General features: G+C 41.4%; 24 non-coding genes across 24 annotated transcripts; 11 read left to right on the top strand and 13 right to left on the bottom strand.

Annotated features, from left to right (window-relative positions):
* Positions 1 to 9,398: 9,398 nt before the first annotated feature.
* trnam-cau (transfer RNA methionine (anticodon CAU)) lies at positions 9,399 to 9,472 on the bottom strand. Its single transcript has one exon. It is a non-coding gene; the product is annotated as a tRNA-Met (tRNA).
* Positions 9,473 to 9,566: 94 nt separating this feature from the next.
* Positions 9,567 to 9,649, top strand: trnal-cag (transfer RNA leucine (anticodon CAG)). The gene has a single exon. It is a non-coding gene; the product is annotated as a tRNA-Leu (tRNA).
* Positions 9,650 to 10,315: 666 nt separating this feature from the next.
* trnam-cau (transfer RNA methionine (anticodon CAU)) lies at positions 10,316 to 10,389 on the bottom strand. Its single transcript has one exon. It is a non-coding gene; the product is annotated as a tRNA-Met (tRNA).
* A 1,010-nt stretch (positions 10,390 to 11,399) lies between these two features.
* Positions 11,400 to 11,482, top strand: trnal-cag (transfer RNA leucine (anticodon CAG)). Its single transcript has one exon. It is a non-coding gene; the product is annotated as a tRNA-Leu (tRNA).
* Positions 11,483 to 13,063: 1,581 nt separating this feature from the next.
* On the bottom strand, positions 13,064 to 13,137 carry trnam-cau (transfer RNA methionine (anticodon CAU)). The gene has a single exon. It is a non-coding gene; the product is annotated as a tRNA-Met (tRNA).
* Positions 13,138 to 13,231: 94 nt separating this feature from the next.
* trnal-cag (transfer RNA leucine (anticodon CAG)) lies at positions 13,232 to 13,314 on the top strand. The gene has a single exon. It is a non-coding gene; the product is annotated as a tRNA-Leu (tRNA).
* A 665-nt stretch (positions 13,315 to 13,979) lies between these two features.
* Positions 13,980 to 14,053, bottom strand: trnam-cau (transfer RNA methionine (anticodon CAU)). Its single transcript has one exon. It is a non-coding gene; the product is annotated as a tRNA-Met (tRNA).
* An 842-nt stretch (positions 14,054 to 14,895) lies between these two features.
* On the bottom strand, positions 14,896 to 14,969 carry trnam-cau (transfer RNA methionine (anticodon CAU)). Its single transcript has one exon. It is a non-coding gene; the product is annotated as a tRNA-Met (tRNA).
* A 94-nt stretch (positions 14,970 to 15,063) lies between these two features.
* Positions 15,064 to 15,146, top strand: trnal-cag (transfer RNA leucine (anticodon CAG)). Its single transcript has one exon. It is a non-coding gene; the product is annotated as a tRNA-Leu (tRNA).
* A 665-nt stretch (positions 15,147 to 15,811) lies between these two features.
* trnam-cau (transfer RNA methionine (anticodon CAU)) lies at positions 15,812 to 15,885 on the bottom strand. Its single transcript has one exon. It is a non-coding gene; the product is annotated as a tRNA-Met (tRNA).
* Positions 15,886 to 16,727: 842 nt separating this feature from the next.
* trnam-cau (transfer RNA methionine (anticodon CAU)) lies at positions 16,728 to 16,801 on the bottom strand. Its single transcript has one exon. It is a non-coding gene; the product is annotated as a tRNA-Met (tRNA).
* A 94-nt stretch (positions 16,802 to 16,895) lies between these two features.
* On the top strand, positions 16,896 to 16,978 carry trnal-cag (transfer RNA leucine (anticodon CAG)). The gene has a single exon. It is a non-coding gene; the product is annotated as a tRNA-Leu (tRNA).
* A 665-nt stretch (positions 16,979 to 17,643) lies between these two features.
* trnam-cau (transfer RNA methionine (anticodon CAU)) lies at positions 17,644 to 17,717 on the bottom strand. Its single transcript has one exon. It is a non-coding gene; the product is annotated as a tRNA-Met (tRNA).
* An 842-nt stretch (positions 17,718 to 18,559) lies between these two features.
* Positions 18,560 to 18,633, bottom strand: trnam-cau (transfer RNA methionine (anticodon CAU)). The gene has a single exon. It is a non-coding gene; the product is annotated as a tRNA-Met (tRNA).
* A 94-nt stretch (positions 18,634 to 18,727) lies between these two features.
* trnal-cag (transfer RNA leucine (anticodon CAG)) lies at positions 18,728 to 18,810 on the top strand. Its single transcript has one exon. It is a non-coding gene; the product is annotated as a tRNA-Leu (tRNA).
* A 665-nt stretch (positions 18,811 to 19,475) lies between these two features.
* On the bottom strand, positions 19,476 to 19,549 carry trnam-cau (transfer RNA methionine (anticodon CAU)). Its single transcript has one exon. It is a non-coding gene; the product is annotated as a tRNA-Met (tRNA).
* Positions 19,550 to 19,643: 94 nt separating this feature from the next.
* On the top strand, positions 19,644 to 19,726 carry trnal-cag (transfer RNA leucine (anticodon CAG)). Its single transcript has one exon. It is a non-coding gene; the product is annotated as a tRNA-Leu (tRNA).
* Positions 19,727 to 20,391: 665 nt separating this feature from the next.
* trnam-cau (transfer RNA methionine (anticodon CAU)) lies at positions 20,392 to 20,465 on the bottom strand. The gene has a single exon. It is a non-coding gene; the product is annotated as a tRNA-Met (tRNA).
* Positions 20,466 to 20,559: 94 nt separating this feature from the next.
* trnal-cag (transfer RNA leucine (anticodon CAG)) lies at positions 20,560 to 20,642 on the top strand. The gene has a single exon. It is a non-coding gene; the product is annotated as a tRNA-Leu (tRNA).
* Positions 20,643 to 21,307: 665 nt separating this feature from the next.
* Positions 21,308 to 21,381, bottom strand: trnam-cau (transfer RNA methionine (anticodon CAU)). The gene has a single exon. It is a non-coding gene; the product is annotated as a tRNA-Met (tRNA).
* A 1,010-nt stretch (positions 21,382 to 22,391) lies between these two features.
* On the top strand, positions 22,392 to 22,474 carry trnal-cag (transfer RNA leucine (anticodon CAG)). Its single transcript has one exon. It is a non-coding gene; the product is annotated as a tRNA-Leu (tRNA).
* Positions 22,475 to 23,306: 832 nt separating this feature from the next.
* Positions 23,307 to 23,389, top strand: trnal-cag (transfer RNA leucine (anticodon CAG)). Its single transcript has one exon. It is a non-coding gene; the product is annotated as a tRNA-Leu (tRNA).
* Positions 23,390 to 24,054: 665 nt separating this feature from the next.
* trnam-cau (transfer RNA methionine (anticodon CAU)) lies at positions 24,055 to 24,128 on the bottom strand. Its single transcript has one exon. It is a non-coding gene; the product is annotated as a tRNA-Met (tRNA).
* A 1,010-nt stretch (positions 24,129 to 25,138) lies between these two features.
* Positions 25,139 to 25,221, top strand: trnal-cag (transfer RNA leucine (anticodon CAG)). The gene has a single exon. It is a non-coding gene; the product is annotated as a tRNA-Leu (tRNA).
* Positions 25,222 to 25,952: the final 731 nt, after the last annotated feature.

Raw genomic sequence — 25,952 nt, 5'->3', positions numbered from 1 at the left:
TTAATCCATGTAATTGATCCTAAATTAATCCTAACATAAATATTATTGATATAGGTAATGGTAATGGACTGCTGACACATCAACTTTGTTTGAGGTAAGATTTAAAAGCTTCATACAAAATACTTTTTTGAATAAATAAGCAAAAACCAAAGCCTATCAGAAATTGTCTCTGCCTATTTAATCGTTGGAGGAGCTATGGGACTAGATATAGCCAACATTGTTATCCACGGTAAAAGGTGGTATCACTTTATCAAGCTTTATAAATAAAAAGCAAAATTTTTATTTTTATTTTCCAAACCCCTGTGCTGGCAAACCGCCGCAGACGGGACATCCACTCATCGTCCCACATGGCCTTGTGTGACTTTTTAGACATCTCTGGAACATTTGAAACATGTTTAGTCTTTTTAGCTAAAACATAAATTACATTTACGTATTACTAACGCTTTACTACTTATTACTGTATTTGATACAGTACTACTATAATTAAACACTAAACAATAACATACCAGAATCATGATCGATATTGACATTTTTAAACACACCTTAAAGAACACTGAAAGGTAAAAATCCACGAATATATTATTGTTAATGTAATTCATCATTGGAGACAATACCATGAGAAGTGCTGCAGTATACTACATCAAGACTGATCATGACACTAAACAACTTTACATTTTAAAATGCAAATTAAAATATGTTGTTGTTAATGTAGATTGTAGTTTATCAAAAAATAGTGTAATAGAAAAGTGCTGCAATATACTAGCTCATCAAGATATATAGATCATAACATTAAAAAGTACCTTAATGCAGCATAACATACAAGAAAAAGTTAGCAATATATGAAAAATATGTTGCTGATGTTAATGTAGTTCATCAACACATTAAGATGAAATGCTGAGGTTGCCAGCAGATCAAGATCGCGATAGATCATAACAATAAACACCTTAATGGGTCATAAAATACGAGAAGAAAATGAAATATGTATTATTGTATTGTTGTTAATGTAGTTTTTCTTACTTGTTGACATTCGATGAATGAACGGCAATACTTCGGCGCGGGTATACCTGAGAATAAAAAAGAGCCCGTCTCTCCACGGCGCCTGAAAGATGAAGATTCGATGCGTGATTGGCCAAAGAATCCTCTCAAAGATGAAACCAGAGAACGCCATTGGCTCAGCAAAGATGGAGATCCGAAACGTGATTGGCCAAGGAACTCTGAAAAAGATGAAGCCCGATAACGCCATTCGCCAAGCAAAGATGAAGATACGACGCGTGATTGGCCGAGGAACTCCGACAAAGATGAAGTCCGAGAACGCCATTCGCTCAACAATGATGGAGTGCTCGCGCTTGTTTGGCTGTTGTGAAACAGCCGCACGGCTGTCAGGTAGCGTTCAGGTCGCAGTCTCCCCTGGAGGCGTGGGTTCAAATCCCACTTCTGACAAACCTAACCTTTTGCTGCGGGCTCAAGCTAGAGTCTTTAACCCTCTGGCAAGTTTATCAAGAAATGCAGTAATGTTGACAAAGCACTGCAATTCAGTTCATTCTAGAATTAACCAAACATTAAAGTAACACTGACCTGCAGTACATGGCCTTTAAAGTAACACTTTAGTGCAATGTATGGGATTCTATGGCACTTGGAATTTCAAGTCATGACATTTCAGAAAAAATGGACATGTTGATTGAATCGGATTCAACTGAATTTCACGAAATAACATGTTGTGATGTTTACCGGAAGAAGATGTAGTAGAATTTCATTGCAAGGATTCTTGGAAATTTCTTGGAATGAAATGTCATGGGTTTGGGGGCATGGGGTGGAGTGTCATGACACAAGATTCAAGGAATGTCATGTAAAACATTACATTAGCATTAACAAGACATGCCATTAGAATGAAAGAATGATATAAGCCTTAACAAAACATTGTAACAACACTGTTACGTCTCCCCTCTTTGTCCAGGGGATAATAGGGAACGACGAACAAATAGTGAAGAGACTTTGAGGATCTCCAGCTCTCCAGTCCCAGATTCACCAAATAATCAAACAAAGTTCACTTTGAAATGGCATGTCTGCCTTTTATTTCTGTACCCTTTGACAAAGCTAAACAAAAAAAATTAATAACATCAAGTAAACAAAACACATTACAAATAAATCCAAAACAAAATATGTTACCTCGGGAGGAGGACCCAATTCAAAAGAAAACAAAAATAACCTCTACCTAAAAGGGGAATAACATTACCTTACCTATACAAAACAGAAAACAAAACAGATAACTTCCCTCACTCCCTAACTAACCATTAAACAAGAGAAAAGTTCTGGGTATCCTCCACCCTACATTACCCACAAACTCTTAACTAATCATAACTGAAAAATAAATTCAAGAGTCACGTTAGGACACACATTGTGACCACACACATCAAAGAGCGCGACCAGCGCTCACTTGTCTGGGCTTGGAGAGCGGAACAACCTCAAACGCCGCGATGTCTCTTTCTTTCCTCAGCACTCTCTCTGCTGCTTTATTAGACTCCTCAGGACACGCACCAATCAGTGCGCGGACAACACTCACAGTTTAACGAGCACAGGTGGTAGCCCTTAATCCTATCAAAGGCACAAGAAAAGAGAAAGAGAATACACATGCACATAACACTCCTAGTATGTTACAGACACACAATGAATACGTCCTTGGACGTAACACCCCCACCAATAAATTTTTCCTATATTCCCTCAATTATAGGAAAAACAAAAACAACCTTTCTTATGGTTCAGGACACTATACCCTGGACAGCGCATCCGCTACGACATTTTCAGTGCCTTTCAGATGTTTAATATCTAGGTTATATTCCTGTACAATTAATGCCCATCGCATCAAACGCTGGTTGGCATTACACATACGGGAAAGAAACGTCAGAGGGTTATGGTCGGTGAATACAATAATGGGCACACTACTACCTCCCAAATAAACCTCAAAGTGTTGGAGTGCCAGCACTAAAGCAAGAGCTTCCTTTTCAATTGTGCTGTAGTTACTTTGGCACCTCGAAAACTTTTTGGAAAAATAGCACACAGGATGATCAATTTCCATATGGTCCTCTTGTAATAATACTGCTCCTGCCCCAGATGAACTCGCATCTACGTGCAGCTTAAAAGGGCGATGGAAATCCGGAGCCTTTAGAACAGGGGCGTAACACAGAAGATCTTTAGCAGATAAAAAAGCATGCTCGCACTCATTAGACCATACAAATTTCCTTTTATCACTAAGTAGATCCGTAAGTGGGGTCACAACGCTGGAGAAATTTTTGCAGAAATTTCTATAATACCCACACATTCCAAGAAACCGTCTTAGCTCACGTTTATTAGATGGAGATGGATAGGCTATTATCGCAGAAACCTTCGCTTCTACAGGTCTCACACTTCCTTGACCCACCTTCTTTCCCAAGTAGGTCACCTCTGCTTTCGCAAATTCACACTTTGCGAGATTTACAGTCAGAGAAGAGTCTGACAATCGAGTAAACAATAACTCAAGATTAGTCATATGTTCGGTCCAACTGTCTGAATACAGTACCACATCATCTATATATGCATCACACTTCGGTACATTAGATAAAACCCTCTGCATAAGCCTTTGAAATGTCGCAGGAGCATTTCGCATCCCGAACGCAAGGACAGTGTATTGAAGAAAGTTGTCGGGTGTAGCAAAAGCGGAAATTTCTGAAGCCCGTGGCGTAAGAGGCACCTGCCAGTAACCTTTCAACAGATCCAACTTTGTTACATATCTTGCTGCTCCCACCCGATCGATACAATCTTCAATGCGAGGCAGTGGAAATGAATCAGGTTTTGAAAGGTTATTAACTTTTCTATAGTCCGTACAAAAGCGATATGTGGAGTCTGGTTTGGGTACTAGCAAGCATGGGGAGCTCCATGGACTCTGACTTGGTACGGCTAACCCATGTTTTAACAGATATTCTACCTCGCCCTTCATAATTTCACGTTTTTTTGGATTCACCCTATATGGATGCTGTTTCACCGGGGTTGCACTTCCCACTTCAATGTCATGACATAATACAGATGTTCTGCTAGGCACGTCTGAAAAAAGTGAGGGAAAAGACTGGATCAAATTACACACATCCTCATACTGTTTTTCAGATAAATGCACCAGGTAACCTCCTAAATCACCCAAAATGTTAGAATTCTTCAGATGAGGAGTAGAAGTTGGAGCAACACCATCATCTTCTACAGCACAAGAGGCAATTATGGTGACCGCGGAAGAAACCAATGGAACGTCTACAGACAGAGCATTTTTCGGTTCCCTCTCCACATACGCCTTAAGCATATTCACATGGCAAACTCTAGTTTTTCGTCGACGATCAGGAGTTTGAATAACGTAATCAGTTTCACTGAGCTTTTTCTCTATGACATATGGTCCTGAAAACTTTGCTTGCAAAGCATCACCAGGCACTGGCAAAAGCACAAGAACAGAGTCACCAACCTGCAAATTCCTCCTGACACTCTTTTTATCAAACTGCTGCTTCATTTTCGACTGTGTGACAGATAGATGAGCCTTAGCTACATCACACGCCTTATGAAGTCTCTCTCTGAATGAACTCACATAATCCAAGAGAGAGACCGAAGAAGGATTTTTCATCAACAAATGTTCATACAGCAATTTTAACGGACCCCTCACGGTGTGTCCGAACACTAGTTCGGCGGGACTAAATCCCAAGGACTCCTGAACTGCTTCTCTAGCAGCGAATAACAAAAAAGGCAACCCCTCCACCCAGTCTTTTCCCGTCTGCAAACAATATGCGCGGATCATAGTTTTTAGGGTTTGATGGAACCTTTCTAAGGCCCCTTGTGACTCGGGGTGATAAGGACTAGATACTCTGTGCTCAATTCCCAATTCCTTCAAAATTTGTGTGAATATTTTAGAAGTGAAATTTGTTCCTTGATCGCTCTGTATTACTCGCGGTAGACCAAACATGGTAAAAAACTTAACCAAGTCCTTTACCACCGTCTGTGCTTACAACGAACGCAAGGGAATGGCTTCAGGGAATCTAGTGGCTGCACACATGATCGTTAGCACATACTGGTGTCCCGATTTGGACTTTGGCAGCGGACCCACACAATCAACAATAAGTTGTTCAAATGGTTCTTCTATTACCGGTATGGGATACAGAGGGGCAACGGGTACCTTCTGATTAGGCTTTCCAATACGTTGACACACACCACAAGAGCGACAAAAGTTAACAACAGAGGATCGAAGACCAGGCCAAAAGAAATATTTAGAAATGCGGCAAACAGTTTTTGTCACTCCTAAATGACCTGCCATGAGATTTTCATGTGCCAATTTTAAAACTGGAACACGATAGCTAGCAGGCAAAACAATCTGAAACGTCTCCTGCACACCTTTTTCATCATAAAGCGGTTTCCATTTACGCATTAACAAATCATTCTCCCAAAAATAACCTATTTTAGCATCCGCTCTGTCTTCCACGTTGACCGCTGCTTTAACACATTCTGCTAAGGAAACATCTGATTTTTGCTCAGCTGACAATTTCTCCTTTCCAACATTAAAGGGAGCTTCAAGAATTAATGAAGTATCTGTCACTTTGCTTACCTCACATAACTTTGACTCTTCCGTCTTGGATTCTGTTTTTAAAAACAAATCAGAGAGATTAACAACGTCTCGAAACCTTTGAACTTGAGCCCTTGTCACAGCACATGCCGGAAAAACAGAAGGGAACTGAACACCTAGGTCAGGCTGCTCCTTAACCATGGGTTTATGCATCACGACTGGACTAGAAAAAACTTTGCCCCCTGCAAGGTCATTTCCCAGAATAATATGTACTCCAGCAACAGGCAATTGTTTGCGAACACCTAACTTAACAATGCCAGAGACAAGATCCGATTTTAAGTCCACTTCATGTAAAGGCACCTGTACACAGCCCATTTCTATACCTCGTACTAACACATCAGTACCGGTATACGATTTTTCCGAGAAAGGCAAAACACTCTCTAATATAAAAGACTGAAAAGAACCCGTATCTCGCAAGATCGACACCTGCGTAAACTGGGAATCAGAGATAGACACCTGACCATCTAAAATAAATGGTTCATAACCAGACACTTCAACCTCTCGCACCCCTGGCAGCGTCTGCGTGAGCGCAACACCTTTTTTTTTTCACATTTTTCTTATTCCACTCCCTACACTCAGAAATTAAATGTCCAGGATCCAGGCAGTAAAAACAAGCCCGCTTGTCTCCTTGACGCGCCGAATTTCGACCAGTCATTTTTGGACGAGCATCGTTTTTCCACGAACGAGAAAAACTATGAGAAGGGACATCTTCTCTCACAAATTTATCAGCGGATGAAGAAAAACTAGAAGTTGGTAACTCTTGCATAAAAAACTTACGATGCGTAAGCACAAATTCATCCGCGGATACAGCGGCTTCGGCCAGCGTGGTTATCTTCTGCTCATTTAAATGCTGCACGACTTTTTCTGGAATACTCTTTTTAAAATCCTCTAGTAAAACTAATTCACAAAGTTGTTCAAAAGTGTCAGTTTTACTAGACAGGCACCATTTTTCAAACAACGTTCTCTTCTCTCTTCCAAACTCAACATATGTTTGCCTGGATGTCTTCGTATGAGATCGAAACCTCTGGCGATACGCTTCGGGAACTAACTCGTATACGCGGAGCACTGTAGACTTTACCACATCATAATCAAGCGAATCATCTAGGCTTAACGCTGAGATAACTTCTTGTGCTTTACCCACGAGACTACATTGAAGTAACAAAGCCCACATGTCTTTTGGCCAGTTAAGCTTACCAGCTATTCGCTCAAAAGCTACAAAATAAGCATCTACTTCGGCTTCTCTGAAAGGAGGCACGAGTTTAACATTTCTGCTGATGTCAAACGGAGAAACATTAGACGCCGCAACAGATCTATCTGGCGACATTTGGGACGCCATAGAGGGTGTTCGTGAACGAGGTACAGGCACCGGGTTTTTTGACGCTTCTAGATCTCTTTTACGGAGTTGAATATCACGCTCCTTCTCCGCCTCTATAACACGCAGCCTAATAATTTGAGACTCACATTCTTGTTTTTTTATTTCTAACTCTAATTCTCTTAGTCTAATCTGCAACCTGGGATCATATCGCACTTGCTCAGTATCTGACAAAGCCATAGGTGTAACATTGTGATATTTCTCCCTATCCGAACCCTCTGCCAAAATACCATCCTCTACTAGCTTGTCATATAATTCTTCTTTTATAACCTGCTTAGTAGTCTCTCTCGTCACTCGAATATTAAAAAAATCTGCGATCAATAATAAATCTTTCTTTCTGCATCGCTCAAAAACTTCTGTGGTAGGAGAAAGAGTGAAAGCTGTCAAATCGAATTCCATTTCTCCTACCACAAGAGGTCTCTTTCCCCTCCCCTACTACAAAGACATATCAGACAAGAAAAAGAGAGAAGAGAGTAAACTCACCACGTTGTTTCCTTCACTAGAAAGGCTTTCAACTACGCCGTACGGACAAGCCCCCAATTGTTACGTCTCCCCTCTTTGTCCAGGGGATAATAGGGAACGACGAACAAATAGTGAAGAGACTTTGAGGATCTGCAGCTCTCCAGTCCCAGATTCACCAAATAATCAAACAAAGTTCACTTTGAAATGGCATGTCTGCCTTTTATTTCTGTACCCTTTGACAAAGCTAAACAAAAAAAATTAATAACATCAAGTAAACAAAACACATTACAAATAAATCCAAAACAAAAAATGTTACCTCGGGAGGAGGACCCAATTCAAAAGAAAACAAAAATAACCTCTACCTAAAAGGGGAATAACATTACCTTACCTATACAAAACAGAAAACAAAACAAAACAGATAACTTCCCTCACTCCCTAACTAACCATTAAACAAGAGAAAAGTTCTGGGTATCCTCCACCCTACATTACCCACAAACTCTTAACTAATCATAACTGAAAAATAAATTCAAGAGTCACGTTAGGACACACATTGTGACCACACACATCAAAGAGCGCGACCAGCGCTCCCTTGTCTGGGCTTGGAGAGCGGAACAACCTCAAACGCCGCGATGTCTCTTTCTTTCCTCAGCACTCTCTCTGCTGCTTTATTAGACTCCTCAGGACACGCACCAATCAGTGCGCGGACAACACTCACAGTTTAACGAGCACAGGTGGTAGCCCTTAATCCTATCAAAGGCACAAGAAAAGAGAAAGAGAATACACATGCACATAACACTCCTAGTATTTTACAGACACACAATGAACACGTCCTTGGACGTAACAACACTGACACATATGACATGAATATGAGAGTAATACTATTACTGCATTTGTTCAACATTAGTCTTAAAAAAACACTGGATTTCAATTACAGTGCATATGAAGAAATGGACAAAGGCATAAAAGGGAATACAGAAAGCAGCTCCTTTATTTACACGGTCCCGTGTATCAAAAAGCACCATTCTGCCCCGTGTGAGGCTCGAACTGACAACCTTCAGATTATGAGACTGACGCTCTGCCTAACTGCGCCAACGTGGCATGTGCTGTGACTCAGGTGAGCGTTAACCCCTAGATTCTAGATCATCTGCCATTCCGTGTAGGTGGAAAAATGCTGCTCATCACTGGCTGTCATGTCAGGATTGCCGAGCGGTCTAAGGCGCTGCGTTCAGGTCGCAGTCTCCCCTTGTGGCGTGGGTTAGAATCCCACTTCTGACAAACCTAACCATTGGCTGTGGGCCCAAGCTAGAGTCTTTAACCCTCTGGCAAGTTTTTCAAGAAATGCAGTAATGTTGACAAAGCACTGCAATTCAGTTCATGCTAGAATTAACCAAACATTAAAGTAACACTGACCTGCAGTACATGGCCTTTAAAGTAACACTTTAGTGCAATGTATGGGATTCTATGGCACTTGGAATTTCAAGTCATGACATTTCAGAAAAAATGGACATGTTGATTGAATCGGATTCAACTGAATTTCACGAAATAACATGTTGTGATGTTTACCGGAAGAAGATGTAGTAGAATTTCATGGCAAGGATTCTTGGAAATATCTTGGAATGAAATGTCATGGGTTTGGGGGCATGGGGTGGAGTGTCATGACACAACATTCAAGGAATGTCATGTAAAACATTACATTAGCATTAACAAGACATGCCATTAGAATGAAAGAATGATATAAGCCTTAACAAAACATTGTAACAACACTGACACATATGACATGAATATGAGAGTAATACTATTACTGCATTTGTTCAACATTAGTCTTAAAAAAACACTGGATTTCAATTACAGTGCATATGAAGAAATGGACAAAGGCATAAAAGGGAATACAGAAAGCAGCTCCTTTATTTACACGGTCCCGTGTATCAAAAAGCACCATTCTGCCCCGTGTGAGGCTCGAACTCACGACCTTCAGATTATGAGACTGACGCGCTGCCTAACTGCGCCAACGTGGCATGTGCTGTGACTCAGGTGAGCGTTAACCCCTAGATTCTAGATCATCTGCCATTCCGTGTAGGTGGAAAAATGCTGCTCATCACTGGCTGTCATGTCAGGATGGCCGAGCGGTCTAAGGCGCTGCGTTCAGGTCGCAGTCTCCCCTGGAGGCGTGGGTTCGAATCCCACTTCTGACAAACCGACATTTGGCTGCGGGCCCAAGATAGAGTCTTTAACCCTCTGGCAAGTTTATCAAGAAATGCAGTAATGTTGACAAAGCACTGCAATTCAGTTCATGCTAGAATAAACCAAACATTAAAGTAACACTGACCTGCAGTACATGACCTTTAAAGTAACACTTTAGTGCAATGTATGGGATTCTATGGCACTTGGAATTTCAAGTCATGACATTTCAGAAAAAATGGACATGTTGATTGAATCGGATTCAACTGAATTTCACGAAATAACATGTTGTGATGTTTAAACGGAAGAAGATGTAGTAGAATTTCATGGCAAGGATTCTTGGAAATTTCTTGGAATGAAATGTCATGGGTTTGGGGGCATGGGGTGGAGTGTCATGACACAAGATTCAAGGAATGTCATGTAAAACATTACATTAGCATTAACAAGACATGCCATTAGAATGAAAGAATGATATAAGCCTTAACAAAACATTGTAACAACACTGACACATATGACATGAATATGAGAGTAATACTATTACTGCATTTGTTCAACATTAGTCTTAAAAAAACACTGGATTTCAATTACAGTGCATATGAAGAAATGGACAAAGGCATAAAAGGGAATACAGAAAGCAGCTCCTTTATTTACACGGTCCCGTGTATCAAAAAGCACCATTCTGCCCCGTGTGAGGCTCGAACTCACGACCTTCAGATTATGAGACTGACGCGCTGCCTAACTGCGCCAACGTGGCATGTGCTGTGACTCAGGTGAGCGTTAACCCCTAGATTCTAGATCATCTGCTATTCCGTGTAGGTGGAAAAATGCTGCTCATCACTGGCTGTCATGTCAGGATTGCCGAGCGGTCTAAGGCGCTGCGGTCAGGACGCAGTCTCCCCTTGTGGCGTGGGTTCGAATCCCACTTCTGACAAACCGACATTTGGCTGCGGGCCCAAGATAGAGTCTTTAACCCTCTGGCAAGTTTATCAAGAAATGCAGTAATGTTGACAAAGCACTGCAATTCAGTTCATGCTAGAATTAACCAAACATTAAAGTAACACTGACCTGCAGTACATGGCCTTTAAAGTAACACTTTAGTGCAATGTATGGGATTCTATGGCACTTGGAATTTCAAGTCATGACATTTCAGAAAAAATGGACATGTTGATTGAATCGGATTCAACTGAATTTCACGAAATAACATGTTGTGATGTTTACCGGAAGAAGATGCAGTAGAATTTCATGGCAAGGATTCTTGGAAATTTCTTGGAATGAAATGTCATGGGTTTGGGGGCATGGGGTGGAGTGTCATGACACAAGATTCAAGGAATGTCATGTAAAACATTACATTAGCATTAACAAGACATGCCATTAGAATGCAAGAATGATATAAGCCTTAACAAAACATTGTAACAACACTGACACATATGACATGAATATGAGAGTAATACTATTACTGCATTTGTTCAACATTAGTCTTAAAAAAACACTGGATTTCAATTACAGTGCATATGAAGAAATGGACAAAGGCATAAAAGGGAATACAGAAAGCAGCTCCTTTATTTACACGGTCCCGTGTATCAAAAAGCACCATTCTGCCCCGTGTGAGGCTCGAACTCACGACCTTCAGATTATGAGACTGATGCGCTGCCTAACTGCGCCAATGTGGCATGTGCTGTGACTCAGGTGAGCGTTGACCCCTAGATTCTAGATCATCTGCCATTCCGTGTAGGTGGAAAAATGCTGCTCACCACTGGCCGTCGTGTCAGGATGGCCGAGCGGTCTAAGGCGCTGCGTTCAGGTCGCAGTCTCCCCTGGAGGCGTGGGTTCGAATCCCACTTCTGACAAACCGACATTTGGCTGCGGGCCCAAGATAGAGTCTTTAACCCTCTGGCAAGTTTATCAAGAAATGCAGTAATGTTGACAAAGCACTGCAATTCAGTTCATGCTAGAATAAACCAAACATTAAAGTAACACTGACCTGCAGTACATGACCTTTAAAGTAACACTTTAGTGCAATGTATGGGATTCTATGGCACTTGGAATTTCAAGTCATGACATTTCAGAAAAAATGGACATGTTGATTGAATCGGATTCAACTGAATTTCACGAAATAACATGTTGTGATGTTTACCGGAAGAAGATGTAGTAGAATTTCATGGCAAGGATTCTTGGAAATATCTTGGAATGAAATGTCATGGGTTTGGGGGCATGGGGTGGAGTGTCATGACACAAGATTCAAGGAATGTCATGTAAAACATTACATTAGCATTAACAAGACATGCCATTAGAATGAAAGAATGATATAAGCCTTAACAAAACATTGTAACAACACTGACACATATGACATGAATATGAGAGTAATACTATTACTGCATTTGTTCAACATTAGTCTTAAAAAAACACTGGATTTCAATTACAGTGCATATGAAGAAATGGACAAAGGCATAAAAGGGAATACAGAAAGCAGCTCCTTTATTTACACGGTCCCGTGTATCAAAAAGCACCATTCTGCCCCGTGTGAGGCTCGAACTCACGACCTTCAGATTATGAGACTGACACGCTGCCTAACTGCGCCAACGTGGCATGTGCTGTGACTCAGGTGAGCGTTAACCCCTAGATTCTAGATCATCTGCTATTCCGTGTAGGTGGAAAAATGCTGCTCATCACTGGCTGTCATGTCAGGATTGCCGAGCGGTCTAAGGCGCTGCGTTCAGGTCGCAGTCTCCCCTTGTGGCGTGGGTTCAAATCCCGCTTCTGACAAACCGACATTTGGCTGCGGGCCCAAGCTAGAGTCTTTAACCCTCTGGCAAGTTTATCAAGAAATGCAGTAATGTTGACAAAGCACTGCAATTCAGTTCATGCTAGAATTAACCAAACATTAAAGTAACACTGACCTGCAGTACATGGCCTTTAAAGTAACACTTTAGTGCAATGTATGGGATTCTATGGCACTTGGAATTTCAAGTCATGACATTTCAGAAAAAATGGACATGTTGATTGAATCGGATTCAACTGAATTTCACGAAATAACATGTTGTGATGTTTACCGGAAGAAGATGTAGTAGAATTTCATGGCAAGGATTCTTGGAAATTAATTGGAATGAAATGTCATGGGTTTGGGGGCATGGGGTGGAGTGTCATGACACAAGATTCAAGGAATGTCATGTAAAACATTACATTAGCATTAACAAGACATGCCATTAGAATGAAAGAATGATATAAGCCTTAACAAAACATTGTAACAACACTGACACATATGACATGAATATGAGAGTAATACTATTACTGCATTTGTTCAACATTAGTCTTAAAAAAACACTGGATTTCAATTACAGTGCATATGAAGAAATGGACAAAGGCATAAAACGGAATACAGAAAGCAGCTCCTTTATTTACACGGTCCCGTGTATCAAAAAGCACCATTCTGCCCCGTGTGAGGCTCGAACTCACGACCTTCAGATTATGAGACTGACGCGCTGCCTAACTGCGCCAACGTGGCATGTGCTGTGACTCAGGTGAGCGTTAACCCCTAGATTCTAGATCATCTGCCATTCCGTGGAGGTGGAAAAATGCTGCTCATCACTGGCTGTCATGTCAGGATGGCCGAGCGGTCTAAGGCGCTGCGTTCAGGTCGCAGTCTCCCCTGGAGGCGTGGGTTCGAATCCCACTTCTGACAAACCGACATTTGGCTGCGGGCCCAAGATAGAGTCTTTAACCCTCTGGCAAGTTTATCAAGAAATGCAGTAATGTTGACAAAGCACTGCAATTCAGTTCATGCTAGAATAAACCAAACATTAAAGTAACACTGACCTGCAGTACATGACCTTTAAAGTAACACTTTAGTGCAATGTATGGGATTCTATGGCACTTGGAATTTCAAGTCATGACATTTCAGAAAAAATGGACATGTTGATTGAATCGGATTCAACTGAATTTCAGGAAATAACATGTTGTGATGTTTACCGGAAGAAGATGTAGTAGAATTTCATGGCAAGGATTCTTGGAAATTTCTTGGAATGAAATGTCATGGGTTTGGGGGCATGGGGTGGAGTGTCATGACACAAGATTCAAGGAATGTCATGTAAAACATTACATTAGCATTAACAAGACATGCCATTAGAATGAAAGAATGATATAAGCCTTAACAAAACATTGTAACAACACTGACACATATGACATGAATATGAGAGTAATACTATTACTGCATTTGTTCAACATTAGTCTTAAAAAAACACTGGATTTCAATTACAGTGCATATGAAGAAATGGACAAAGGCATAAAAGGGAATACAGAAAGCAGCTCCTTTATTTACACGGTCCCGTGTATCAAAAAGCACCATTCTGCCCCGTGTGAGGCTCGAACTCACGACCTTCAGATTATGAGACTGACGCGCTGCCTAACTGCGCCAACGTGGCATGTGCTGTGACTCAGGTGAGCGTTAACCCCTAGATTCTAGATCATCTGCTATTCCGTGTAGGTGGAAAAATGCTGCTCATCACTGGCTGTCATGTCAGGATTGCCGAGCGGTCTAAGGCGCTGCGTTCAGGTCGCAGTCTCCCCTTGTGGCGTGGGTTCGAATCCCGCTTCTGACAAACCGACATTTGCCTGCGGGCCCAAGCTAGAGTCTTTAACCCTCTGGCAAGTTTATCAAGAAATGCAGTAATGTTGACAAAGCACTGCAATTCAGTTCATGCTAGAATTAACCAAACATTAAAGTAACACTGACCTGCAGTACATGGCCTTTAAAGTAACACTTTAGTGCAATGTATGGGATTCTATGGCACTTGGAATTTCAAGTCATGACATTTCAGAAAAAATGGACATGTTGATTGAATCGGATTCAACTGAATTTCACGAAATAACATGTTGTGATGTTTACCGGAAGAAGATGTAGTAGAATTTCATGGCAAGGATTCTTGGAAATTTCTTGGAATGAAATGTCATGGGTTTGGGGGCATGGGGTGGAGTGTCATGATACAAGATTCAAGGAATGTCATGTAAAACATTACATTAGCATTAACAAGACATGCCATTAGAATGAAAGAATGATATAAGCCTTAACAAAACATTGTAACAACACTGACACATATGACATGAATATGAGAGTAATACTATTACTGCATTTGTTCAACATTAGTCTTAAAAAAACACTGGATTTCAATTACAGTGCATATGAAGAAATGGACAAAGGCATAAAAGGGAATACAGAAAGCAGCTCCTTTATTTACACGGTCCCGTGTATCAAAAAGCACCATTCTGCCCCGTGTGAGGCTCGAACTCACGACCTTCAGATTATGAGACTGACGCGCTGCCTAACTGCGCCAACGTGGCATGTGCTGTGACTCAGGTGAGCGTTAACCCCTAGATTCTAGATCATCTGCCATTCCGTGTAGGTGGAAAAATGCTGCTCATCACTGGCTGTCATGTCAGGATGGCCGAGCGGTCTAAGGCGCTGCGTTCAGGTCGCAGTCTCCCCTGGAGGCGTGGGTTCGAATCCCACTTCTGACAAACCGACATTTGGCTGCGGGCCCAAGATAGAGTCTTTAACCCTCTGGCAAGTTTATCAAGAAATGCAGTAATGTTGACAAAGCACTGCAATTCAGTTCATGCTAGAATAAACCAAACATTAAAGTAACACTGACCTGCAGTACATGACCTTTAAAGTAACACTTTAGTGCAATGTATGGGATTCTATGGCACTTGGAATTTCAAGTCATGACATTTCAGAAAAAATGGACATGTTGATTGAATCGGATTCAACTGAATTTCACGAAATAACATGTTGTGATGTTTACCGGAAGAAGATGTAGTAGAATTTCATGGCAAGGATTCTTGGAAATATCTTGGAATGAAATGTCATGGGTTTGGGGGCATGGGGTGGAGTGTCATGACACAAGATTCAAGGAATGTCATGTAAAACATTACATTAGCATTAACAAGACATGCCATTAGAATGAAAGAATGATATAAGCCTTAACAAAACATTGTAACAACACTGACACATATGACATGAATATGAGAGTAATACTATTACTGCATTTGTTCAACATTAGTCTTAAAAAAACACTGGATTTCAATTACAGTGCATATGAAGAAATGGACAAAGGCATAAAAGGGAATACAGAAAGCAGCTCCTTTATTTACACGGTCCCGTGTATCAAAAAGCACCATTCTGCCCCGTGTGAGGCTCGAACTCACGACCTTCAGATTATGAGACTGACGCGCTGCCTAACTGCGCCAACGTGGCATGTGCTGTGACTCAGGTGAGCGTTAACCCCTAGATTCTAGATCATCTGATATTCCGTGTAGGTGGAAAAATGCTGCTCATCACTGGCTGTCATGTCAGGATTGCCGAGGGGTCTAAGGCGCTGCGTTCAGGACGCAGTCTCCCCTTGTGGCGTGGTTTCGAATCCCACTTCTGACAAACCGACATTTGGCTGCGGGCCCAAGATAGAGTCTTTAACCCTCTGGCAAGTTTATCAAGAAATGCAGTAATGTTGACAAAGCACTGCAATTCAGTTCATGCTAGAATAAACCAAACATTAAAGTAACACTGACCTGCAGTACATGACCTTTAAAGTAACACTTTAGTGCAATGTATGGGATTCTATGGCACTTGGAATTTCAAGTCATGACATTTCAGAAAAAATGGACATGTTGATTGAATCGGATTCAACTGAATTTCACGAAATAACATGTTGTGATGTTTACCGGAAGAAGATGTAGTAGAATTTCATGGCAAGGATTCTTGGAAATATCTTGGAATGAAATGTCATGGGTTTGGGGGCATGGGGTGGAGTGTCATGACACAAGATTCAAGGAATGTCATGTAAAACATTACATTAGCATTAACAAGACATGCCATTAGAATGAAAGAATGATATAAGCCTTAACAAAACATTGTAACAACACTGACACATATGACATGAATATGAGAGTAATACTATTACTGCATTTGTTCAACATTAGTCTTAAAAAAACACTGGATTTCAATTACAGTGCATATGAAGAAATGGACAAAGGCATAAAAGGGAATACAGAAAGCAGCTCCTTTATTTACACGGTCCCGTGTATCAAAAGGCACCATTCTGCCCCGTGTGAGGCTCGAACTCACGACCTTCAGATTATGAGACTGACGCGCTGCCTAACTGCGCCAACGTGGCATGTGCTGTGACTCAGGTGAGCGTTAACCCCTAGATTCTAGATCATCTGCCATTCCGTGTAGGTGGAAAAATGCTGCTCATCACTGGCTGTCATGTCAGGATGGCCGAGCGGTCTAAGGCGCTGCGTTCAGGTCGCAGTCTCCCCTGGAGGCGTGGGTTCGAATCCCACTTCTGACAAACCGACATTTGGCTGCGGGCCCAAGATAGAGTCTTTAACCCTCTGGCAAGTTTATCAAGAAATGCAGTAATGTTGACAAAGCACTGCAATTCAGTTCATGCTAGAATAAACCAAACATTAAAGTAACACTGACCTGCAGTACATGACCTTTAAAGTAACACTTTAGTGCAATGTATGGGATTCTATGGCACTTGGAATTTCAAGTCATGACATTTCAGAAAAAATGGACATGTTGATTGAATCGGATTCAACTGAATTTCACGAAATAACATGTTGTGATGTTTACCGGAAGAAGATGTAGTAGAATTTCATGGCAAGGATTCTTGGAAATTTCTTGGAATGAAATGTCATGGGTTTGGGGGCATGGGGTGGAGTGTCATGACACAAGATTCAAGGAATGTCATGTAAAACATTACATTAGCATTAACAAGACATGCCATTAGAATGAAAGAATGATATAAGCCTTAACAAAACATTGTAACAACACTGACACATATGACATGAATATGAGAGTAATACTATTACTGCATTTGTTCAACATTAGTCTTAAAAAAACACTGGATTTCAATTACAGTGCATATGAAGAAATGGACAAAGGCATAAAAGGGAATACAGAAAGCAGCTCCTTTATTTACACGGTCCCGTGTATCAAAAAGCACCATTCTGCCCCGTGTGAGGCTCGAACTCACGACCTTCAGATTATGAGACTGACGCGCTGCCTAACTGCGCCAACGTGGCATGTGCTGTGACTCAGGTGAGCGTTAACCCCTAGATTCTAGATCATCTGCTATTCCGTGTAGGTGGAAAAATGCTGCTCATCACTGGCTGTCATGTCAGGATTGCCGAGCGGTCTAAGGCGCTGCGTTCAGGTCGCAGTCTCCCCTTGTGGCGTGGGTTCGAATCCCGCTTCTGACAAACCGACATTTGGCTGCGGGCCCAAGCTAGAGTCTTTAACCCTCTGGCAAGTTTATCAAGAAATGCAGTAATGTTGACAAAGCACTGCAATTCAGTTCATGCTAGAATTAACCAAACATTAAAGTAACACTGACCTGCAGTACATGGCCTTTAAAGTAACACTTTAGTGCAATGTATGGGATTCTATGGCACTTGGAATTTCAAGTCATGACATTTCAGAAAAAATGGACATGTTGATTGAATCGGATTCAACTGAATTTCACGAAATAACATGTTGTGATGTTTACCGGAAGAATATGCAGTAGAATTTCATGGCAAGGATTCTTGGAAATTTCTTGGAATGAAATGTCATGGGTTTGGGGGCATGGGGTGGAGTGTCATGACACAAGATTCAAGGAATGTCATGTAAAACATTACATTAGCATTAACAAGACATGCCATTAGAATGAAAGAATGATATAAGCCTTAACAAAACATTGTAACAACACTGACACATATGACATGAATATGAGAGTAATACTATTACTGCATTTGTTCAACATTAGTCTTAAAAAAACACTGGATTTCAATTACAGTGCATATGAAGAAATGGACAAAGGCATAAAAGGGAATACAGAAAGCAGCTCCTTTATTTACACGGCCCCGTGTATCAAAAAGCACCATTCTGCCCCGTGTGAGGCTCGAACTCACGACCTTCAGATTATGAGACTGACGCGCTGCCTAACTGCGCCAACGTGGCATGTGCTGTGACTCAGGTGAGCGTTAACCCCTAGATTCTAGATCATCTGCCATTCCGTGTAGGTGGAAAAATGCTGCTCATCACTGGCTGTCATGTCAGGATGGCCGAGCGGTCTAAGGCGCTGCGTTCAGGTCGCAGTCTCCCCTGTAGGCGTGGGTTCGAATCCCACTTCTGACAAACCGACATTTGGCTGCGGGCCCAAGATAGAGTCTTTAACCCTCTGGCAAGTTTATCAAGAAATGCAGTAATGTTGACAAAGCACTGCAATTCAGTTCATGCTAGAATAAACCAAACATTAAAGTAACACTGACCTGCAGTACATGACCTTTAAAGTAACACTTTAGTGCAATGTATGGGATTCTATGGCACTTGGAATTTCAAGTCATGACATTTCAGAAAAAATGGACATGTTGATTGAATCGGATTCAACTGAATTTCACGAAATAACATGTTGTGATGTTTACCGGAAGAAGATGTAGTAGAATTTCATGGCAAGGATTCTTGGAAATTTATTGGAATGAAATGTCATGGGTTTGGGGGCATGGGGTGGAGTGTCATGACACAAGATTCAAGGAATGTCATGTAAAACATTACATTAGCATTAACAAGACATGCCATTAGAATGAAAGAATGATATAAGCCTTAACAAAACATTGTAACAACACTGACACATATGACATGAATATGAGAGTAATACTATTACTGCATTTGTTCAACATTAGTCTTAAAAAAACACTGGATTTCAATTACAGTGCATATGAAGAAATGGACAAAGGCATAAAACGGAATACAGAAAGCAGCTCCTTTATTTACACGGTCCCGTGTATCAAAAAGCACCATTCTGCCCCGTGTGAGGCTCGAACTCACGACCTTCAGATTATGAGACTGACGCGCTGCCTAACTGCGCCAACGTGGCATGTGCTGTGACTCAGGTGAGCGTTAACCCCTAGATTCTAGATCATCTGCCATTCCGTGTAGGTGGAAAAATGCTGCTCATCACTGGCTGTCATGTCAGGATGGCCGAGCGGTCTAAGGCGCTGCGTTCAGGTCGCAGTCTCCCCTGGAGGCGTGGGTTCGAATCCCACTTCTGACAAACCGACATTTGGCTGCGGGCCCAAGATAGAGTCTTTAACCCTCTGGCAAGTTTATCAAGAAATGCAGTAATGTTGACAAAGCACTGCAATTCAGTTCATGCTAGAATAAACCAAACATTAAAGTAACACTGACCTGCAGTACATGACCTTTAAAGTAACACTTTAGTGCAATGTATGGGATTCTATGGCACTTGGAATTTCAAGTCATGACATTTCAGAAAAAATGGACATGTTGATTGAATCGGATTCAACTGAATTTCACGAAATAACATGTTGTGATGTTTACCGGAAGAAGATGTAGTAGAATTTCATGGCAAGGATTCTTGGAAATTTCTTGGAATGAAATGTCATGGGTTTGGGGGCATGGGGTGGAGTGTCATGACACAAGATTCAAGGAATGTCATGTAAAACATTACATTAGCATTAACAAGACATGCCATTAGAATGAAAGAATGATATAAGCCTTAACAAAACATTGTAACAACACTGACACATATGACATGAATATGAGAGTAATACTATTACTGCATTTGTTCAACATTAGTCTTAAAAAAACACTGGATTTCAATTACAGTGCATATGAAGAAATGGACAAAGGCATAAAAGGGAATACAGAAAGCAGCTCCTTTATTTACACGGTCCCGTGTATCAAAAAGCACCATTCTGCCCCGTGTGAGGCTCGAACTCACGACCTTCAGATTATGAGACTGACGCGCTGCCTAACTGCGCCAACGTGGCATGTGCTGTGACTCAGGTGAGCGTTAACCCCTAGATTCTAGATCATCTGCCATTCCGTGTAGGTGGAAAAATGCTGCTCATCACTGGCTGTCATGTCAGGATGGCCGAGCGGTCTAAGGCGCTGCGTTCAGGTCGCAGTCTCCCCTGGAGGCGTGGGTTCGAATCCCACTTCTGACAAACCGACATTTGGCTGCGGGCCCAAGATAGAGTCTTTAACCCTCTGGCAAGTTTATCAAGAAATGCAGTAATGTTGACAAAGCACTGCAATTCAGTTCATGCTAGAATAAACCAAACATTAAAGTAACACTGACCTGCAGTACATGACCTTTAAAGTAACACTTTAGTGCAATGTATGGGATTCTATGGCACTTGGAATTTCAAGTCATGACATTTCAGAAAAAATGGACATGTTGATTGAATCGGATTCAACTGAATTTCACGAAATAACATGTTGTGATGTTTACCGGAAGAAGATGTAGTAGAATTTCATGGCAAGGATTCTTGGAAATATCTTGGAATGAAATGTCATGGGTTTGGGGGCATGGGGTGGAGTGTCATGACACAAGATTCAAGGAATGTCATGTAAAACATTACATTAGCATTAACAAGACATGCCATTAGAATGAAAGAATGATATAAGCCTTAACAAAACATTGTAACAACACTGACACATATGACATGAATATGAGAGTAATACTATTACTGCATTTGTTCAACATTAGTCTTAAAAAAACACTGGATTTCAATTACAGTGCATATGAAGAAATGGACAAAGGCATAAAAGGGAATACAGAAAGCAGCTCCTTTATTTACACGGTCCCGTGTATCAAAAAGCACCATTCTGCCCCGTGTGAGGCTCGAACTCACGACCTTCAGATTATGAGACTGACGCGCTGCCTAACTGCGCCAACGTGGCATGTGCTGTGACTCAGGTGAGCGTTAACCCCTAGATTCTAGATCATCTGCTATTCCGTGTAGGTGGAAAAATGCTGCTCATCACTGGCTGTCATGTCAGGATTGCCGAGCGGTCTAAGGCGCTGCGTTCAGGACGCAGTCTCCCCTTGTGGCGTGGTTTCGAATCCCACTTCTGACAAACCGACATTTGGCTGCGGGCCCAAGATAGAGTCTTTAACCCTCTGGCAAGTTTATCAAGAAATGCAGTAATGTTGACAAAGCACTGCAATTCAGTTCATGCTAGAATAAACCAAACATTAAAGTAACACTGACCTGCAGTACATGACCTTTAAAGTAACACTTTAGTGCAATGTATGGGATTCTATGGCACTTGGAATTTCAAGTCATGACATTTCAGAAAAAATGGACATGTTGATTGAATCGGATTCAACTGAATTTCACGAAATAACATGTTGTGATGTTTACCGGAAGAAGATGCAGTAGAATTTCATGGCAAGGATTCTTGGAAATTTCTTGGAATGAAATGTCATGGGTTTGGGGGCATGGGGTGGAGTGTCATGACACAAGATTCAAGGAATGTCATGAAAAACATTACATTAGCATTAACAAGACATGCCATTAGAATGCAAGAATGATATAAGCCTTAACAAAACATTGTAACAACACTGACACATATGACATGAATATGAGAGTAATACTATTACTGCATTTGTTCAACATTAGTCTTAAAAAAACACTGGATTTCAATTACAGTGCATATGAAGAAATGGACAAAGGCATAAAAGGGAATACAGAAAGCAGCTCCTTTATTTACACGGTCCCGTGTATCAAAAAGCACCATTCTGCCCCGTGTGAGGCTCAAACTCACGACCTTCAGATTATGAGACTGACGCGCTGCCTAACTGCGCCAACGTGGCATGTGCTGTGACTCAGGTGAGCGTTAACCCCTAGATTCTAGATCATCTGCCATTCCGTGTAGGTGGAAAAATGCTGCTCATCCCTGGCTGTCATGTCAGGATGGCCGAGCGGTCTAAGGCGCTGCGTTCAGGTCGCAGTCTCCCCTGGAGGCGTGGGTTCGAATCCCACTTCTGACAAACCGACATTTGGCTGCGGGCCCAAGATAGAGTCTTTAACCCTCTGGCAAGTTTATCAAGAAATGCAGTAATGTTGACAAAGCACTGCAATTCAGTTCATGCTAGAATAAACCAAACATTAAAGTAACACTGACCTGCAGTACATGGCCTTTAAAGTAACACTTTAGTGCAATGTATGGGATTCTATGGCACTTGGAATTTCAAGTCATGACATTTCAGAAAAAATGGACATGTTGATTGAATCGGATTCAACTGAATTTCCAAAATAACATGTTGTGATGTTTACCGGAAGAAGATGCAGTAGAATTTCATGGCAAGGATTCTTGGAAATTTCTTGGAATGAAATGTCATGGGTTTGGGGGCATGGGGTGGAGTGTCATGACACAAGATTCAAGGAATGTCATGTAAAACATTACATTAGCATTAACAAGACATGCCATTAGAATGAAAGAATGATATAAGCCTTAACAAAACATTGTAACAACACTGACACATATGACATGAATATGAGAGTAATACTATTACTGCATTTGTTCAACATTAGTCTTAAAAAAACACTGGATTTCAATTACAGTGCATATGAAGAAATGGACAAAGGCATAAAAGGGAATACAGAAAGCAGCTCCTTTATTTACACGGTCCCGTGTATCAAAAAGCACCATTCTGCCCCGAGTGAGGCTCAAACTCACGACCTTCAGGTTATGAGACTGACGCGCTGCCTAACTGCGCCAACGTGGCATGTGCTGTGACTCAGGTGAGCGTTAACCCCTAGATTCTAGATCATCTGCCATTCCGTGTAGGTGGAAAAATGCTGCTCATTACTGGCTGTCATGTCAGGATGGCCGAGCGGTCTAAGGCGCTGCGTTCAGGTCGCAGTCTCCCCTGGAGGCGTGGGTTCGAATCCCACTTCTGACAAACCTACATTTGGCTGCGGGCCCAAGATAGAGTCTTTAACCCTCTGGCAAGTTTATCAAGAAATGCAGTAATGTTGACAAAGCACTGCAATTCAGTTCATGCTAGAATAAACCAAACATTAAAGTAACACTGACCTGCAGTACATGACCTTTAAAGTAACACTTTAGTGCAATGTATGGGATTCTATGGCACTTGGAATTTCAAGTCATGACATTTCAGAAAAAATGGACATGTTGATTGAATCGGATTCAACTGAATTTCACGAAATAACATGTTGTGATGTTTACCGGAAGAAGATGTAGTAGAATTTCATGGCAAGGATTCTTGGAAATTTCTTGGAATGAAATGTCATGGGTTTGGGGGCATGGGGTGGAGTGTCATGACACAAGATTCAAGGAATGTCATGTAAAACATTACATTAGCATTAACAAGACATGCCATTAGAATGAAAGAATGATATAAGCCTTAACAAAACATTGTAACAACACTGACACATATGACATGAATATGAGAGTAATACTATTACTGCATTTGTTCAACATTAGTCTTAAAAAAACACTGGATTTCAATTACAGTGCATATGAAGAAATGGACAAAGGCATAAAAGGGAATACAGAAAGCAGCTCCTTTATTTACACAGTCCCGTGTATCAAGAAGCACCATTCTGCCCCGTGTGAGGCTCGAACTCACGACCTTCAGATTATGAGACTGACGCGCTGCCTAACTGCGCCAACGTGGCATGTGCTGTGACTCAGGTGAGCGTTAACCCCTAGATTCTAGATCATCTGCTATTCCGTGTAGGTGGAAAAATGCTGCTCATCACTGGCTGTCATGTCAGGATTGCCGAGCGGTCTAAGGCGCTGCGTTCAGGACGCAGTCTCCCCTTGTGGCGTGGGTTCGAATCCCACTTCTGACAAACTGACATTTGGCTGCGGGCCCAAGCTAGAGTCTTTAACCCTCTGGCAAGTTTATCAAGAAATGCAGTAATGTTGACAAAGCACTGCAATTCAGTTCATGCTAGAATTAACCAAACATTAAAGTAACACTGACCTGCAGTACATGGCCTTTAAAGTAACACTTTAGTGCAATGTATGGGATTCTATGGCACTTGGAATTTCAAGTCATGACATTTCAGAAAAAATGGACATGTTGATTGAATCGGATTCAACTGAATTTCACGAAATAACATGTTGTGATGTTTACCGGAAGAAGATGCAGTAGAATTTCATGGCAAGGATTCTTGGAAATTTCTTGGAATGAAATGTCATGGGTTTGGGGGCATGGGGTGGAGTGTCATGACACAAGATTCAAGGAATGTCATGTAAAACATTACATTAGCATTAACAAGACATGCCATTAGAATGCAAGAATGATATAAGCCTTAACAAAACATTGTAACAACACTGACACATATGACATGAATATGAGAGTAATACTATTACTGCATTTGTTCAACATTAGTCTTAAAAAAACACTGGATTTCAATTACAGTGCATATGAAGAAATGGACAAAGGCATAAAAGGGAATACAGAAAGCAGCTCCTTTATTTACACGGTCCCGTGTATCAAAAAGCACCATTCTGCCCCGAGTGAGGCTCAAACTCACGACCTTCAGATTATGAGACTGACGCGCTGCCTAACTGCGCCAACGTGGCATGTGCTGTGACTCAGGTGAGCGTTAACCCCTAGATTCTAGATCATCTGCCATTCCGTGTAGGTGGAAAAATGCTGCTCATCATTGGCTGTCATGTCAGGATGGCCGAGCGGTCTAAGGCGCTGCGTTCAGGTCGCAGTCTCCCCTGGAGGCGTGGGTTCGAATCCCACTTCTGACAAACCGACATTTGGCTGCGGGCCCAAGATAGAGTCTTTAACCCTCTGGCAAGTTTATCAAGAAATGCAGTAATGTTGACAAAGCACTGCAATTCAGTTCATGCTAGAATAAACCAAACATTAAAGTAACACTGACCTGCAGTACATGACCTTTAAAGTAACACTTTAGTGCAATGTATGGGATTCTATGGCACTTGGAATTTCAAGTCATGACATTTCAGAAAAAATGGACATGTTGATTGAATCGGATTCAACTGAATTTCACGAAATAACATGTTGTGATGTTTACCGGAAGAAGATGTAGTAGAATTTCATGGCAAGGATTCTTGGAAATTTCTTGGAATGAAATGTCATGGGTTTGGGGGCATGGGGTGGAGTGTCATGACACAAGATTCAAGGAATGTCATGTAAAACATTACATTAGCATTAACAAGACATGCCATTAGAATGAAAGAATGATATAAGCCTTAACAAAACATTGTAACAACACTGACACATATGACATGAATATGAGAGTAATACTATTACTGCATTTGTTCAACATTAGTCTTAAAAAAACACTGGATTTCAATTACAGTGCATATGAAGAAATGGACAAAGGCATAAAAGGGAATACAGAAAGCAGCTCCTTTATTTACACGGTCCCGTGTATCAAAAAGCACCATTCTGCCCCGTGTGAGGCTCGATCTCACGACCTTCAGATTATGACACTGATGCGCTGCCTAACTGCGCC

The sequence above is a fragment of the Siphateles boraxobius genome, unplaced genomic scaffold (assembly GCF_051911475.1).
Source record: "Siphateles boraxobius isolate OS27281-9 unplaced genomic scaffold, OSU_SipBor_1 6, whole genome shotgun sequence".
In the NCBI taxonomy this organism is placed as follows: Eukaryota; Metazoa; Chordata; class Actinopteri; order Cypriniformes; family Leuciscidae; genus Siphateles; species Siphateles boraxobius.
This window is presented reverse-complemented; position numbering and strand designations above follow the sequence as displayed.